Source organism: Acomys minous (assembly GCF_964271855.1).
Source record: "Acomys minous genome assembly, chromosome: 10".
NCBI classification, from domain to species: domain Eukaryota; kingdom Metazoa; phylum Chordata; class Mammalia; order Rodentia; family Muridae; genus Acomys; species Acomys minous.
In genome coordinates this window covers 47,868,848-47,887,820 of record NC_140491.1, presented here as the reverse complement: position 1 = coordinate 47,887,820, position 18,973 = coordinate 47,868,848, and the positions used below count along the sequence as shown (strand labels likewise).

At 45.2% G+C, this 18,973-nt stretch overlaps 1 protein-coding gene across 1 annotated transcript in view; it reads right to left on the bottom strand.

The window, feature by feature from the left end:
* Window positions 1-18,973, bottom strand: part of ZNRF3 (zinc and ring finger 3) — a gene marked incomplete at its 5' end in the record, with an annotated part of 153,709 nt that overhangs the window by 116,250 nt on the left and 18,486 nt on the right. The gene's annotated exons all lie outside the window — the stretch shown is intronic.

Genomic DNA, 18,973 nt, shown 5'->3' with positions numbered 1-18,973 from the left:
TTGTGTTGGCAATACACTTATACATCCAAAATAAATAAATCTTTTTTTAAAATATTTTTTAAAGATTTAAAAAAATTATTATGTATACAATGCTCTACCTGCATGTATACCTGCAGGCCAGAAGAGGGCATCAGATCACATCATTGATGGTTGTGAGGCACCATCAGGTTGCTGGGAATTGAACTCATGACCTCTGGAAGAACAGTCAGTGCTCTTAACCACCCAGCCATCTCTCCAGCCCATACACACACACACACACACACACACACACACACACACACACACACACACACACACACACAATTTGGTTTTGGGGGCAGGGTTTCTCTATGTTATCTTGGAGGTCCTGGATTTGCTTTGTAGACTAGCCTGGCCTTGAACTCACAGTGATTGGTTTGCCTACCCCCCCCCCATTTCCCCCCAACCCCAAGTGCTGGGATTAAAGGCGTGTGCCAAACCTGGCTCTGGTATTGATTTCTTGGTGCGCCACCACGCCCAGCTATAAATAAATCTTTTAAAGTTACTGAAAAAACAAAAATCACAGGACTGGGCACAGTAGTATCTTATGCCTTTAATCCCGGTACTCAAAAGGTGGAGGAAAAAAGGGTCTCTGTGAGTTTGAGGCCAGCCTGGTCTACACAGCAAGCTCCAGGATAGCCAGAACTGCATAGAGAACTACAGACACCAGGCCAGGTGGGGGTGCGCAACTTTAATCCCAGAACTCAGACGGCGGAGACAGGCAGGTCTCTGCCTGGTCTGGTCTACAGATCAAGTTTCAGGGCATCCAGAGCTATACACAAAAACCTTGTCTTGAAACATCAACACACTCATGCACAAACATACACAGACACGCCTTATTTCAGAAATTTAGGTAGGCAAGTCACCTAAGTATAACTGAGTCTCCACAGCCAACCTAGCCACCAGGCAGCCTTTGTTCTTTGTAACCAACCTCCTTGGCTCCCCTGAATATTTGAATACAGACATAAAATCTCCAGATCTGTTCCCAATCTGTGCGTGGGTAGGAGAGATCTACAAATAAAAGTGGTATTAACATAATTTAAGAGGGCCTCAAAACCTTCTGCAATCATTAGAACAGGTAAGCATACCTGAGCTGGATATACAAGGCCAGTGCGGTCTACAAATCAAGTTCCAGGACAGGCAGGACAGTTATATACAAAGAAACCCTGCCCTTGTGTGTGTGTGGGGGGGGGGGAGTCATATATGCATTGATAAATATGTATAACAGGAAATATAGTAAAAGCATTAATGGAAAAAGAGTCTGTATGTACAAGGGTTCATTGTAAAATTATTTTCAAAGTTTTTCACAATGAAATATTCGGGGAGGGAGCATGTACACAAAGTAAGGGAAACCCATGCAGAGGCTGACCTCAGTCACTATGATTTCAATTTAAACTGGGGAGTGCCACAGACTCCACTGACCCGGAACTCTGATTGGAGGAAGGGGTATCTTGGGAAAGAACTCAGCATCCAGCAACTTGGCTCAATTTGGAAGGCTGGTAAGTCTATCTATATGGCCATTTGTTAAGATTCACTAGGCAATAGATATTTATTGACTATATGGATATTATTGATAGAGCTAGATTACAGGGTTTCAAAGGTTTATGTGCCTATCTGTTAAAGGCAGGAGAGACAAGATGATTAAGCTAAAAAACATCCTAAGATCAGTCAATGTCATGAGTCACCAATTTTTATAGAAATTGGAAGAATACTCAGATATGCGGAGGGGTCAATCCTTACATGTTAAGGCTTCTGCCCACCAGCCTCTGGGGAGGGAAAGATGGGCTTCCTGCCAGGCAGCCCACAGACAGCCTCCTTTTTGACCCTCTCCCTACCTGCTTCACCAAGTGTGGCTGAAGCCCATTGTGGGATGCTGCTTTCAAGATGTTAGTAATATAACCCAGGAACAAATTAACATCCTAAAAAAGTGAGAGGAAATTAACTCGTCCTAACACAAACAGATTGTCTTTTATGGACAATCTCCAAGCCCACCTGCAAACTGGCCACAACTAGCTACTCCTTCACAAACCAACCAGACTAGAGTGGACACCCCCCACACCCACACTGCACGTGTGCCCTGTACAGCACTCACTTCACCTCGCTAAATAAACAAGGGGAGTCTTTGTTTAAATTAAAAAAAAAAAAAAAAAAAAAGAACCTGTCTCACAGGCTATGATTACATCAGCAGGGCGCTCTCATTCTCCCGACATCAATCCAAGCTGCCCAGGCAGCTTTGAAGCACCTCAGAGTGCGGTGCCTTTGATCTTGTGGTTCCCGCTTGCAGCAAAGCTGATACCATCAGGGCGCCCAAGCAGGATCCCAGATCCTGATCACAAGGGCCAGTACAGGGCTGGGGCCCCCGTACAGGTTGCGTCCCCATCGGCCACCAGCCTCCCAACCCCCATCCCACTCCACCTCCAAGTACTGAAGGGCACACATTTTTGGGGGAGAGGGGGAGCAAGGTAGAGAAATGTCTCTAGGAAAGAGACATCACTAAATTACCATTGACCTCTCCTGTGACTAGCCTTGAGGTTACTGTTTTTCAAAGTATCTTTTCTCTTTACTGGAAGAACTACAGGAAAAATATGGCTGATTTTACCTCAAAATAATACAGGAATGGGTTTCGGATGAGACAAGCTGGGTCAGGCTTGACAACCTTCTCCAGTGTTGTGCATATAAAGGTCCATTGTATGTTACACCCTACTGTTTTCTTTGATATACATATGTGTAACCATGTCCTACAAATGAGAGCTTGAAAAAGACACACCTCTGACTCTGCTAGCTTTACCTTGTGCAGTCTTCCTATGAAGCCCTGGCTGGCAATAGACTTCCCAGCCTCTACCTTAGCCTCCCAGCAGCACTAAGGTTACAGGGTGGGCCAGGCATGGTGGCGCATGCCTTTAATCCCAGCACTCGGGAGGCAGAGGCAGGCGGATCGCTGTGAGAGGCCAGCCTGGGCTACAAAGTGAGTTCAGGACATCCCAAAGATACACAGAGAAACCCTGTCTTGAAAAAACAAACAAACAAAACAAAAAAGAAAGAAAGAAAGAAAGAGAAAAAGAAAAAGAAAGGAAGGGGAGGGAGGGAGAAAACAAAGCATGTCTTCACAACAGCTAAATGTGTTTAAAATATTTTAAGAGAAAAACATAATTACAAGGGGAAGTCAAATAACAATGCCAGACATGGTGGCTCACATCTGTAATCCTAGCAATTGGGAAGCTGAAGCAAGAGGATTGCCATTAGTTCCAGGCCAGCGTGGACTACAATGAGACCCTTTCTCAAACCAAAAAAAAAAAAAAAACCCATAGCATATTATGAACCTTGAGCTTGTGCTTTAGTTGGGAGATAGACATGCCTTCATAACTATAAATTAAACACAAAATAATATATTATTAAATGTCAAATGAGTAGCCAGAGAAGGTTGTTACAAGTTCAGAGATAGCAGAGACAACTCTATTGCAATGAGCTCCCGGAGGTGGCAGCCTTCAAAGAAGAGAATGTGGTCATAGCATGCTTGGAAGAACCATCTGACTGGGGTGAGAGGTAAGCACATGCAAGGCTGACTGACAGGACAAACAGCCAAGAGATTTAGAATAGGAAGGAGGTAAAAGAGGGCTTAGGCCCCATCCTATAATCAGTAAAAGGCTCTGAGAAATGTGTGAAGAGGAACGTGACATTGGCAGCTGAGGAGCAGACAGAAGAGGGGATCTGGGGCCCTAGGAAAATTAGGTCTCTGGGAGTAGGGGTTCTTCCTGCTTAAAAGAGAAGTAGCTGCCCCTCAGTGAACTACAGGGAGCCTATGCTGGGACTACCAATTGTGGGGGTGACGGGTGTGTGTGTGGAGGGGTGTGCACGCGCTGTGTGTGCGCGCGCGCACGTTTAAAGAAACAAAGGGGTGAAGATGAAAGAAACAGTTTGCAAATGAGAGCCCTCCTGCTCCTGACTTGTCATTTCTAGTCCTTTCATCTTTCTCCTGTTTGAAATTCAGGTGAGAAGGAGGCATGTGGCCAGTACACTGAGAACCTGCCAGCCTGGCCCAGGGTCAGGCCCCATGTGTGAGTAGGAGCAAATCCCTCTAACTTTCCCAGGCCCCTGTCTCCGCCTGCCCCCCAGGAGTGAAGGAGGGTCAAGGAAGGCTCTGAAACCCCTTAATGGAAGTGCAAACTCAGGTTCCAGGCTGAGGAAAAGCCAAAGATAACTAGGGGGTGTGTGTCTACCCCCAATACCCAGATCTTCAACTAAGAAAGCCTCAACTACAGAGTCAGAGGGAGAGAAAAAGGCATTCCAACAGAAACCTAGTTCCCATTTGTGTTTATTCAAATACAACTGGATCAATAAGTCAACTGATGAACCTAACAAAATGGCCTGAATGAACAGAGGTCAATGTTCCACCTCTTCCCCTAAAAACAACTTCTGTCCAAGTCTAGAGTACAGGATGAAAGCTCACCTCCATCACTTACTATAGCTTCTATTTTATTATGAATAAAGGGCATGATGTGGTGGCGCACTCCTGAAATCCTAGCACTCAGGAGGCTGGTGAGTTTAAGGCCAGCCTGAGCTATAATAATGAGACCATGTCTCCAAAATCCCCAAAGACGTAAAGTTCTAAAGTCAGTGTGATAGTCTCTTTCTCATCTTGTACAGTAGAAACTAAAACTTTGGAGAGGTCATTTCTTCTGGTCTCAGTTTCCTTTCTCATTTATAAAGCGGGGACAAGAATAGTTAACAGCACTGATCTGTTATGGGGTGGAATAAATGAGGTCATTCATGCTGATGCTTAACACAATGCCTGGCAAAAGTCAGCAATAAATACTAGCCCCATGGAATTATTTTTAAACCTGTGGGCCTTATCCCTTGTCTAAGAGACATGGGAAGTCATGTAAGATGTTAGAAACCCAATGAGGACATCTCCAAGGCAAGAAAGGACATCAAACCAGGTTTAGAAGGAATCTGTTGCGGCCCCATTTGTGGAAATCAGCAGGTTGGCATTCTTCTCCAGAATATAACAGCTGCCTTTCCTCCCGCTCTTGCCCAACCCCTCCTCGGCTGCAAATACTCAGGGATTAAGAAGACATTCAAGCCTTGTTCCGTGTCATTTCTGCTCTGGCATTCTCTTTGGCTTCTTTATCCTAAATGCCTTTCCTGTTCCTCAGCAGACCTACATTAGAGAAAATGCCCTGCACTTTCAAGGCCCCTACCCCAGTATTTCCACAGATCTTACAACTGGCTCCTTCTTACCAAAGGGAAACCCAAAGTAGAAGTAAGAATTCCTGACTCTGAGGTCAATGCTCATTAGACTACTAGCCTTGGACCTGAAACAGAGGGGATCCATGACAGCTTTCCTTCCTGAGAAGGCAGCAAGAGCAGCGCTGGCTCTATTAAACTTCTCTCCCTCCTCCTGGGAGAATGGGGTAGCCCCAGAGAAAAGCCTTCAGAAGGGACTACAGCTACCAAGCAGGCTGATGGCTGCCTCCTAACTATCCCTCTTGGTGAGAACAGTCCTTCGTGGAAAAAGAACACATGGGGCTGGGGGCATGAAACTAGAGCTCAAAGCTGCAAACTACATGAGAAAAACAGTCTGCCTGAGATTCAGATGAAGGCTGAGCAATCTGTTCCTCAGCAAACTCCCTGGAAGAAAAGTGCATTTGAGCCCCACTCCAGATTTTATTCTTCACCAGGTTTTACCCTTCACCGCTTCTCCTAACACTTCAAAGGAAGTATTTTTGTACAGCCCAGGGAGGAGTGTAAACTGGCCAGCTGCTTCCAAAGCAGAGAAATTAACCCTGAAAGGGCTGCTGGCCTGGCAGCACGGAGGGTACAAGGACAAGTTCATGGGGAGCAAGCAGCGTATGAGCCCCCACACTCACCAGGCCTGCCCTTTCAGACCACACCAAGAGCACAACTCTTAAACCACTAGAGAAAAGCAGGGCCTGGGCTCCTCTAAGCACACAAACAGCTAGTTATAAATACCATCTTAGGCTAGAAGGTCAAAAAAAAAAAAAAAAAAAAAAAAAAAAAAAAAAAAAAAAACAGCAGTTAGCACTTCAGTGGAAACTCCAGCTAACAACACAGACTTCTTTCGCTGCCCTAGCCCTCCCTGAGCCATACTAAGAATTTTGGAGGTCAAGCTACCAGGACAAAACCTGCTCCCTGAAGTCTAGATCGGTGTGGCATCAAAGGGCAATTGCAGTTTCAACAGCCTTCTAGCTACAAACCCTTTCGAAAAGTGTCTGGTGGAGGGGCTACCCTTCCTAGTGTCAGGTGTGCCAGGTGTTGGCTGAGAGAAGACGACCCTAGGCCTGAGGACCTTCCTCAGAGCCTTCACATACTCTTAACATTCATGATTCTACAGATTACTTGACCCACATTTAAAAGTTATCTTGCTGAATTTTGAGGATCCTTCCAAAATGGGCATTGCATAGGACACTCCCAGTTCACCAGTGATTTAAGTCATCCCGATGCAGGATATTTGATCCCATTGTGAACCCTGAGATTGTGAACTGTAAAAACCTGTTTCTAGTTGTAGAGTGGCTCAGCCCTAGCACACACCTTTAATCCAAAAGTTTTCTGTAACAGGATTCCCCCAACCCCCACCCAAGACAGGGTTTCTATGTGTAGCTTTGACTGTCCTGGACTTGCTTTGTAGATCAGGCTGGCCTGGAACTCAGAGATTGCCTGCCTCTGCCTCCCTGAGTGCTGGGACTACAGGCATAAAATAACCAGCTGGCACTAAAGCAAGTAACAGCTGACAGAGACTAAGCAAAAAGGAGGGACTTTGAATTGAAAGGTATAAGACAGAGTGGAGAAGATGAAGAAGGAAGAAGGAAGGGAAGGAGGAGGTGGTGGTGGTGAGGCAGCTTTTGGGCTTTTCCTTCTGGGACAAGAGCTAAGAAAGAAAGGCTTTTCCTTCTGAGATGTGAGCTAAGTAGATAGGTCAGCGCGGTGCTTTCTCTGCCTCTCTGGGCTAGCAGATTTTTACCCCAGCAACGGGCTCCTGAGTCTTTATTGGTAAAATTGAATGATTGGGATTTTCGTTCATTAAAACATTTTAAACTCCACCCCCTTCCCCCGCCAGACAAAGTTTCATGCAGCCCAGGCTGGCCTCAAACTTTCTGTAACACATGTGAATTCAATAATATGTGTGTACCCTAGCTATCACTGGCCTAATCTTCACCTTCTAATCCTCCTGCTTCCCCAAGTGCTGAGTTTTAGGATTACAGTCATTCGCACAATGTCTGGTGCTTTGTGTATGTTAGAAAAGCACTCTGCCAACTGAGCTACACACACTACATACACATCCCCAACTCAAGTCTGTGTCTGGAAGTTGGCAGTGAAACCAGCCTGGGCCCCTCGCTACCCGCCCCCACTTCTCTGTCTGTCTCAAGAGCACATATACTTTGCTCTCTCTCTATATATATATATTTTTTTTTTTCAATTACAAAGACTATTCACTCTTAACTAGAAACGCCATGTCATTTCACCAAGCCTAAGTATTCTGTATAGCACCAGGTGAGACCTCAGAAGCACTCAGGTGGGGCCCACCTCCTGCCACCTGGCTGATACTGCCAGGCAATCAGAGAGAAAGCAGATGAATGTTGGTTAGCTCCATCCCACTGGCAAGGGTAGCCTATAATTTACTGACACTGAAAAGTAAGCTATAAATAGCTGGTGTTTTTAATGTTGTCAGGCCTCCAGAAGAGAGGGGGCCTAACAGCTGGGGGGGGGGGCAGCAGGGGGGAAAGTAGGACTCTAGTGTTCAAAGGGCTAGAATCTGGAAATCCTGGGCGGTGCAGTCAAACCATCTTCAAAGACTGTTACTCCAAGAGTACTGCACTCCATCCGTCTCATGAGACTACAGGGGAGAAAGGCTGTTCAAACTATCAGTCAGGATTTACAAACCACAGGTTAGCAGTGGAGCACCAAGGGTTTTTCCTGGCCTCTCCACACGATTCAACAGCAAAAGGGAACAGGACTGTAGCTCAACAGTAAAGCACCTGGTGTGCTTGAGAGCTCTGGGTTGTTCCTAAACCTTATGTTCCTATTTCTACTTAATTAAGGCCTCTAAAACACAACAGGATGCCCCCACTTAAATAAGTACAAGGTAATTAAGAGGGTTCATTTAGCCATTCAACAACCTTTTTTCTGAACTTCATTCTAAGTACTGACAAAGAGCCTTTGACAATTTCTAGTGGAGAAGATGGGTAATGTAAGCAACAATTCCTTCAAATGAAAAGGATACATTATAATGTTAAATCTAATTACACTATAGGTTGGCATAAAATTATGTATCTAAAAATAGTTTTGCTCAGTAGCTGACTTCTAAGCTCTCCAGACAACAATCAGACTTTATTTATTTGTTGGTTTTTCAAGATAGGGTTGTCTGTGTATCCCTGGCTGTCCTGGAACTCACTCTGTAGAACAGGCTGGCCTCAAACCCAGAGATTCACCTGCCTCTGCCTCCCCAATTCTGGGATTAAAAGTGTGTCTCACCACCACCACCCAGGCACAATCAGACTTTTTCTTTCTGTCTGTCTTTTTGTTTGTTTTTTCGAGACAGGGTTTCTCTGTGTAGCTATGGCTGACCTGGACTTGCTTTGTAGACCAGGCTGGCCTCGAATTCACAGCGATCCGCTTGCCTCTGCCTCCCAGACTTTAAAACAAAACAGAACAAACAAACAAAAAAACTCTACACTCATTTGCTCTTTGGAAGTAAATATCCCTACAGATTTTCTAAAGCTAGACACTATGATCAAGGCAGGAGAGTGGTGAGTGAATGTGGCTTTGGGTGCTTTATTCTAAACACAGATGCCGTCATCAAAAATGTCCAGGCAGGGGCCTGTCCTGGTGCACACGCCTTTAACCCCAGCACTCGGGAGGCAGAGGCAGGAGGATTGCTATGAGTTCAAGGCCAGCCTCGTCTACAAAGCAAGTCCAGGATAGCCAAAGCTAACTGAGAGGCCCTGTCTTGAAAAAATCAAAACCAAAACCAAACAAAAAAATGTCCAGTCAGCACCAGGCTCAAGGCTGCTGAGCAGAGCTGCATCGAATAGTCCAAGTCATCTGTTAGTAGTCACACAAACTCAAGCAAAGGGAAAATGAGAGCTGCAGCTTAACCTCTGCAGGACTATATTCAGCTACCACCACAGCACGCTCTGTCTCCCTCCCACAGATAGCACCAAAACGTCTTTTTGCTGGGGTAGAGCATTAGAGAGCTTGTGACATGGCCCATCACAAGCAGTCTAAGCCATTCACTGTCCTTCCTCAACTGAAGGAAGTCCAGGTTTCAAGATGAGGAGGGACCCCAAAACCATCTCCTATGAAGAACAGAAAGAATTTAGTGTGTTCAGCAATGAAAAACCAATTTTACTGGTTTTATTGATGAAAAGAAAAATAACAGGGGTTCAGGACTTTCAAAACCATGAAAGACTATCATGGGTTAGTAACTGTTGTAGGCTAAATTATGTCTTTCAAATTAGTAAAAAGCTGGGTGTGGTGGCACATGCCTTTGATCACAGCACTCAGGAGGCAGAAGCAGACAGAACTCTGAGTATGATGCCAGTGCAGCCTACATACAGAGCAATAGGACAGACAGGGCTACATAGAAGGACAGTGTCTCAAAAAACAATAACAAACAAAATTAACATGAATATCCCCTAGCATGACTAGCTGAGGATAGGGTCTTAAAGAGACAGTAACGCTTTTATTTTTAAGTTATGTGCAAATTGTTTGTCTGTATGTACACGTCCATAGAGGCTGGTGGCATTAGATTACCTCACCACAAGCTAGAGTTACAGAGGGTTGTAAGCCACCTGATATGCAGGTTAGGAATTCAGGTCCTTGGCAAGAACAGTCTGCACTCCTAACCACTGAACCATCTCCCCAGCCATAATGACTGCAATCTTTATACAAAGAAAATCTGCAGTTAGAGGAGAAAGCATGAAAAAAATACAGTGAGACTCATGTCTGGTTAGCTTTAATTTATCAAGTTGACTGAATTTAGAAGTACCTAGGAGACTGATAAGGCACATACATAGGTGAGTCATGCTAGTGTTTCCAGAGGATTAACGGAAGGTGTAAGACCCACACTGGGCACAGATGGCACCATCCCATGGACTCAGGACTCCAGACTGAAGAAAAGAGAACAGAAAAGCCAGCACACTACTGACACGCTCTGCTTCCTGACTGCCATGATGTAACTCTACCAGGCCTTCCATGACAGGATGGACTGCAGCTTCTGAACCCATGAACCCAAAGAAATCTTTCCTCCTTCCAGTCTGTTCTCTGGGGTACTCTGGTCAGTCGTGTGACACAAGGAGAAGCAGTACTACCACAGCTCCCCTCTTCTGAGCCATGGATAGAGGGCCCAGAAGACACCAACCCTGCCACCCCCTGCTCCTAGGCATCCAGCCCCCAGAACTGCGAGAAAGTAGGTGTGCCTGCTTTTCAAGCCACCCAGTCCTCACTACGAGTTATGTCTGTTCTAAGGATAATGGAGCATTTGATTCTGTGTGTGTGTGTGTGTGTGTGTGTGTGTGTGTGCGTGCGCGCGCGCGTGCGCGCGCGCCTTTCTAACAGTTCTCTGCAAATAAATGGTTCCTCCACTGGTGATGGGGAACAAAAGACAACTTAAAGAGAAACTGAACTCCTCATTTAAGTGTGAGAACAGGACCTAGAGCCATAAAAGCTGCCCAGGGATAAAGCTTGGTGCCTCTTTTCCCAACAGGGAGTCAGCAGCTGATGCTATCCCTTGAGTGGGTGGGTGGGGAATAGGAGGATGTGATGCATACTTTTAATGTTCCCAAAACTCGAGAGGCAGAGGCAAGCAGCTCTCTGTGAGTGTGATGCCAGCCCAGCCTACATAAAGTTCCAGGCCAGTCAAGGCTACAGTGAAACCCTGCCTCAGAAAAGCAGAGGCACACACTAAGTCAACACGATTAAATACGGGCCTTAGTTGGAGAAAAATGTAAACTTGTCACCTCAGAGTTTTTCCCCTTTGAATCTCAGAGAGGAATATCTAACCTAGCCAATTGTGCCATATAATCCCAACTTTCTTTCTTTCTTTTTTTTTTTTTACAACAAATGTTAATGCATTTAATTTTTTTTAAAGTAAAACATTTTTTATTAATTTATTCATATTACATCTCAGTTGTTAGCCCATCCCATGTATCCTCCCATTCCTCCCTTCCTCCCACTTCCCCCCTACTCCCCTCCCCTCCCCTATGTCTGTGTCTGAGGGGGACCTCCTCCCCCTGTATATGCTCATAGGGTATCAAGTCTCTCCTTGGTGACCTATTATCTTTCCTCTGAGTGCCACCAGGCATCTCCATCCAAGGGACATGTTCAAATATGGGGCACCAGAGTTTGTGCGAAAGTTAGATCTCCTTCTCCACTCACCAGTGGAGAATGTCCTGTCCATCAGCTAGTCTGGGTAGGGGTTCAAGGTTTACTGCCTATTTTTTCCTTGGCTGTTGCCATAGTTTGCGGAGGACCCCAGGGCCCAGACTCGCCTGTAGTTTTCCAGGACCCGCTGGATCCTTCTATTTCCTCTTTCTCCCAGGCTTCTCATGCCTAAAGTCTCAATAGGATGACCTCCCCCTCTTACCCACTATCCTGGTAGGTACAGTTTTTCATGGGGATGTACACCTTGAGCTAGTGTCTCGATATAAATGAGTATATACCATTTAGCTCTTTTTGCTTCTGTGTGAACTCACTCATTATGACAATTTCTAGTTCAATCCATTTGTCCACAAATTTTGGAAATTCCTTGTTTTTAATAGCTGAGAAGTATTCCATAGTGTAAATGTACCACAGTTTCTTTATCCATTCTTCTATTGAGGGATACGTAGGTTGTTTCCAAGTTCTGGCTATTATGAATAAGGCAGCCATGAACATGGTTGAACATATATATATATAAAGAACTTAAGACATTAAACACCACCAAACCAAATAACCCAATAGAGAAATGGAGCGCAGAACTAAACAGAGAATTCTCAACAGAGGAATATCAAATGGCTGAGAAACACTTAAAGAAATGCTCAACCTCCTTAGTCATCAGAGAAATGCAAATAATCAAAACGACACTGAGATTCCATCTTACACCCATCAGAATGGCTAAGATCAATAACTCAACTGACACCTCATGCTGGCGAGGGTGTGGAGAAAGAGGAACACTCCTGCATTGCTGGTGGGAATGCAAACTAGTACAACCACTTTGGAAAGCTATCTGGTGCTTTCTCAGAAAAATGGGAATAGGGCTTCCTCAAGACCCAGCTATTCCACTCCTTGGAATATACCCAGAGGATGCACTACCACATAATCCCAACTTTCAAGCATTCATTAAAGTAGACAAGTCTGGACAATAGATCCATTCAACTCAGCCTAGGTCCTCCAAGGTAGCTGGACCTCACAAACAAACCACCAAACTTACAGTATGAAAGTAAATTTGGGAATAACAGCCACACCAACCCTAAGTTAGGAACCCAACAAAGGGAGGCTTGAACATCAGCCAGTGATCCTTACAGGCTTACCGCAAACATCCAACCTGAAAGCAGCTTGCTAAATCATCAAAATAAAGGCCACCTCTCGCCAGGCACAGTGGCACATGCTTGTAATCCCAGAACTCAGGCCGAGGCAGGCAGATCTCTGTGAGTTTGAGGCCAGCCTGGTCTATAAAGCAAGTCCAGGACAGTCAAGGCTACACACACACACAAAAAAAAAAACCTGTCTTGAAAAACTAGATAGATAGAGATAAGAGTTCACCTCTGCTTCTTCCTATTCCCCATCCCCCAAAATACCACAGAACAAATTACTGGGGTCCAGGACTAGTCTCACTTTGGGGTTATGCCATATGCTTTTGCATGGCATAGCTTCTAATTCCTTGTATGCCATCACTCACAAAGACCATTACATGCAGAGTTGAAATGAAAAAACACTCCCATCATCTCTGAAAGTGTTGCCCTTGGTTCCAGCTGGTGGGGACTGAATATCTCAGGGCCTTTAAGGTACAAGTGGATGTGCTCTTGGCTTATCCTACTCATAATCCAACAGGCACAAACCCTAAACCAGCTTAATATTACTAGGGACACAGAACAGAATCTTCCCAAGTCCTTTGGGTCCCTAGAGAAAAAGTTTTGTGATCAAGTGTATTTGAGTATATTAATACCAGATTAAACATATTTTTTTCAAACAGGAATTTTAGGAAACTATAATAAGCATCATTCCTCAAAATTAGTTCATAGAAATTCTTTCATAAATAGCCAGGCACAGTGGTACACGCCTTTACTCCCTGCACTGGGGAGGCAGAGGCAGGAGGATCGCTGTGAGTGGTCCACAGAGTGAGCTGCAACAGCCAAGGCTACACAGAGACCCTGTCTCAAAAAACAAAATGAAACAAACAAACAAACAAACAAAAAGCACACACTACTCTTTTCAGAGAACCCAAGTTTGGTTCCTAGAACCCAAGAGTCCTCAGACTCAAAACTGCCTGCAACTGTTGCATGAGGGGGCCTGACACCCTGGTCTGCTCCTGTGGGCACCTGCACTCATGTAGCCACGACAGAACATACACAGGATAAAAATGAATTAATCTTAAATCAAGGCGCTCAGTAAAAAGCCAAAGCAGTGAGTGCTTAAAAACTGTCCTGGGCCTAGAAGTCTTTGCCCATGCCCGGAAGAACTGAGGCTCCCAGGCTTACTGAGACACTAGGAAAGGCCAAGAAAGCTTCTGCCTCTCTTCCCTGGATGACCCTTGTGAGAATGGAGCTTAAGAGAAAGGTTTTAGACTCCCAACTGTAATCTAGTGCAACTAAAGAGAAGGACCAACTACAATTCAGAATGGTTAAGGTCGGGGGGGGGGGGGGGCGCACGGAGGGTTGGTTAAGGGAAAAAGAAAAGGAAGAGGCAAAGGGAAACTAAGATCTGGTGGAACTGACACTGTGAGAAGCAGGGTAAGAAAACCCAGTTAAACATTCTGAAGAAAACTCTGCCTGCACTGGCCTGGTTCATTCTGCACCTCTTGCCCTAAATAAAAAAGCTGACACGTGCTTTAGTGCTGGCTAGAACAAGCACTGTTTCTGGAACAGCTCCACCTTAGTTACGTGTTTCTACTTTAAACATTCCAGTTGCTGAAGGCCTCCCAGGAGCATCTGCTCCTGTTTCTCCTGCAGGAAAGTGTTTGTTTAGTTTGATTACAACTTTGAAGAGGGGTAGGAATTCTGGCTCAGAAGAATTTAATGGCGGGCCCTTCTCTTACATAATTTGTAAACAAACAGAGTTTATCCCAGTGAGGCTCATTTGGCTGGCTGGCTGGCTGGATTTAAAAAAAAAAAAAAAAAAATCCTCATTCAGTCTGGACAAGCCACAATAAGGCCCATCAATAACCAAAAAAACCATGTTCAAACCAACCTATCACTCTACTATTAATCCTAAGGCTGGAGATGAGACATGTTTACAAGCTCTCTGCTAAAACCCAGGCCTGTCCACTCACAGCCCCAGACTTAAGGGTGAGGGGCAGACCTTAAAACGCACCTGATGAACTGCTCTCAGAAGTCTCCACACGCTCCTGGTCTATTTTTTAAAGCCTCAGAAGAGAAGTTGAAGCAAGGTCAAATGCCACCACAGCAATTTTCTCCCAAGGTGTCATGAATGGCTAAGTGTACAAGTAAAGAGCAATTTGTTACTAATAACACTAAAAGCCAAAGGCGGCATGTTCATCTTTAATAAAGTAAATTCAAGGTTGTCACAAGAACGGGACTCCTGACACTCCAAACTATTTTCTTCATAGGATTAACAACTGCTGGAACAGCCCTGCGCACTGTGCTGTAAAACACAGTGAAGGAGAGAGGTCATGCCATCGAAACCGTAGCACTCACCATAGATGCCATCGGTCTCTGCCTGCGGGGCTCGCTGGTCTCTAAGAAGCTAAAGGCCTCTGCCTGGCTGTATTCAGCTCTTCGCCCTCCTCCCTCCCTCCCTAGTTAGGTGCTCTCTCCCATCTCGCTGGACTCCAGCTACAGATGCCCCCCTGCTCCTGGCAGGATTCTGACTTGAGGCCACATGCCCCCAGTCCACAGAGGGAGGACTAAGGATCAGGAGAGGAGAGCTGGTTCCCTTTAGGTATCATTTCACTGTCAATGATTCTGGCCAAGCCTCACATGTCTTTCTTTTCTCCTGCCTTTGCCCTAAGCATATCCACACCAGATGACTGATCTCCACAGCAAAAATAAGCCCCTACTAAGTGTCAACCCAGCCAGGTCTCAACAAAGAAAGTGGAGTAGAAGAAGCAAATTCAATTAAATGCGGCATAGCCCAGGACCATTTTCTGATTTCTATACACATCCTTGGCCTCAGGCATGTAGCACTCAGCCTGTGTAAGTAAAGTAACACTGCCATCACCTGAGGTTCATATCCCATTTTTTCCAATGGCCAATAAACCCAAGAGGAAGCAGATAACCCAAGAAGAAGAGGCCAATCATGATTCTATACGCACTATTCAGAAAACAAGCTCTACATCTATGAACCTTCTCTAAGAAGAAGTCATTAAAGCTGGGGCTTAGAACAGGAAGACCAGAAATACCTTGAAACACCCCATCTTTGTATCCAAGTAATACACTACAACGCAGACCATAAGTAACACTCTGGATAGCTTTCAACCACAAAAAGAAAGAAATGTAGCTGCGCGTGGCAGCGCACACCTTTAATCCCAGCACTCAGTGAGGCAGAGGCAGGCAGAGCTTTGAGTTCAAGGCCAGCCTGGTCTACACAGTGAGTTCCAGGACAGCCAGAGATACACAGAGAAACTCTGTCTCAGAAACAAAACAAAAATTAATTTTTAAAAAAGAAAGGGCTGGAGAGACAGCTCAGAGGTTAAGAGTTCTGACTGCTTTCCCAGAGGTCCTGAGTTCAATTCCCAGCAACCACATAGTGGCTCACAACCATTGGTATGAGATCTGGTCCTTCTTCTGAAGTACAGGCACACATGCAGACAGAACACTATATATATAATAAATAAATAAATATTTTTAAAAAGAGAGAGAGGGCCGGGCGTGGTGGCGCACACCTTTAATCCCAGCACTTGGGAGGCGGAGGCAGAGGCAGGTAGATCTCTGTGAGTTCAAGGCCAGCCTGGTCTACAAAGTGAGTCCAGAACAGCCAAGGCTACACACAGACACACAGAGAAACCTTGCCTCAAAAAAAAAAAAAAAAAAAAAAAAAAAAAAACAGGAGCGGGGGGGGGGGGGGGGGGGCAGGAGAAACACATCACCACATATGGGCCTCCGTAGTTCTATGTTAACCCCTCTTGGTCTTCTTTTTACTCAAATGTGCCTAGTTAGTGATAGCCACATTATCCCCTCTGACAGATTTGCACAGTAGGCAATACTATTTCAGAGTTGTTTTCTAGCTTTCCAACTGGACAGGAAAGACATAGAAATGACCTTAAGTCTATTTTAGGGAGTCGCTTGCAGAAATAATAGCAACTGATTTTCATGTGTCTTCTGGTCTAGATTAACTAAGTTATCAATCAACTCAACAAGTGAAACTATGCTGACATTGGTCCAATCTATCATTCAGCCATCCCTCACGGTGAGCAAAAGAGTCAAGGGAGTAGAGCACAGGGCCTATGTTTCAGCATTGTCAATGACTGAAACCATGGAGCCCTGCAGAGGAAAACAGCTACATGGTGCTGGTGGGAAAACCAAATCAAAGCAAAATCTTATCAACAAATCCCCATGGAACCAGACCATAAGAAAGCAGACACCATCTGGGCACGGCAGGGAACCAAACTGTCACCACCTGCTCCTTTGGCAAGTTTCGAGTACATTCTCAAGTACTGTAAGGTTCTTATATAGAAGAGACTAGAAAATTTAAGGGAAATTAGATAAGATTAAATAGTTGAAGGATAGCACTGGGCCATACAAGATAAACGATTAACTAAAGTGTGCCTGTGCTATTTGGCACCTTGGTGTTTTATTTCACTTCAGGAAATCTTTCTTCACGTGACAATTAACATTTCAGTTCAAATTCTCCTAAGAGGGAAATGGAGAGGGGGTTGGGGGACCTCCAATGGTCCCACCTAGCATCATCTGGCTACAAGAGATTGTAAAGCTCCGTATCAGTGGCTGTCCTGGGTTCCTGTTGTAAATGACAGATCTCCCAGCTTTCGCTGCCATGGTGTCTTCTAATGCCTGATTTACCTGTCCTCCCACAGGACTATGAACTCCTTCAAACAATGACAATGTGGTAGCACTGAGTCACCCATGTATTATTTCATGTAAGCTTTATAGTGCTTTAGAGGTAGAAGCTGAATGGCCCATGGCACGGATTGGAAAATAGTTCACAAAGGCTGGAAGACCAGGCCAGGGTCAAAACCCGACAGACACTTATCTGGACCATTGTGACCCTTACATGCTCTGAACTCTTAGAACGTAACACACAGAAGACTTTGAGGATTTTTTTCTTTCCTTCCTTTACTGGGGGTGGGGATTGAGGCAGGGTTTCTCTGTGCAGTCTTAGCTGTCCTAGAACTTGTTCTGTAGACCGCGAAGACCCTCTCTACCTCCCGAGTGCCAGGAATGAAGGTGTGTGTGTTACCACCACCTAGTTGAGTCCCCCACCCCACCCCAATCTCTTTTCTTTTAAAACCTGCAAGAGCCTAGCAGACCACCACGGCATACACCTACCTAGAACTATCATGCAGTAAGGCTACAGACACAGCCCTGAGTTCTAGCTGGAGACACAAGCTGTATTCAATCTGCCCTTTGGTGTCCTCATCCAAAAACAGAGGGGAAACCTCATCATTCATTCAGAATCCTCCTGAGGATCTGGAAACAATGTGTAAAAGCCAAGGGCATTGAGGCGTGACAGTACATGCCTGTGATCCCAGCACTCAGGGAGGCAGAGGCAGGTAGATCACTGTGAGTTTAGCACAGCCAAGGCTACAGAGAGAAACCTTGTCTCAAAAAAACTAAAAAAGAAGTAGGGAGAGGAAGAGGTGGAGGAAAAGCCCAAGGACGGTGTCTAACAGAATATTCACTCCTTCATTCACAGCTGGGCAGTCGTGGCACACGCCTTGGGAAAGCAGAGGCAAGGTGGATGGACCTCTGTGAGTTCAAGGCCAGCCTGGTCGACAGAGTGAGTTCCAGGACTGCAAGGGCTACACAAAAGAAACCCTGTCTCAAACACCCAGAATAAATAGATAAATGTCATTCATACATTTCATCAACCACCTATTTGACCTTCAGCCCCCACAAAGCTACCATGTAGCCGCAGATTGGGCCAGCAGCGCTGAAGAAGTCATGAAGTCCCGGTTTCTGCCTGTCCCAGCCAGGTAAGGAACTGGGAGCCAAGAGTTCAAAAACTTGGATTGTTTCACAAGCAGAATGTTTACCTGAGCCTATGCTGACAGGCCGCTGTCCTCTCTGCCACATGTTTTCATTGGTACAAAGTTTCTTTCTTTTTCTTAGTGGCTCAACAAGTCTCTACATTATGTTCTTGTTTATCTCATTTCTGAGACTTAAGTCTTTGATGCTCTAGTATTTTAGATAACAAGTCTAGTACAGCCACATGAAGCAAACCTACAATCAAGAGACCATTATCTCCAAGGGTCCATTACAAGTCACAACTTCTGGAGGTCCAGACAATGCAGGCAGGCAGAGTAAGACTTGGCCACTGGTCATCTCTCACATGCACTGCACAAGGCACCACACCTTTCAGTGTGCCAGAAAACATATTCCCAAGACAAATCCGAAAGGAACTCTGAATTTAGAAGGTCAAGGGACAAACAGAAGAAAGTCAAGGAATGAACAGAGTGCTTCAAGCAATCTCAAGTGGGCAGTAGGATACAGTGGGCAGTATGAAAGATAATCATTTCTGAAAAGGCAAGAAGAATTTGCCTCCTGCGTATGAATGCATCCAGAGTCTTCATCAAGGCTGCAAAACAAGGAAAAATAAACCAGCA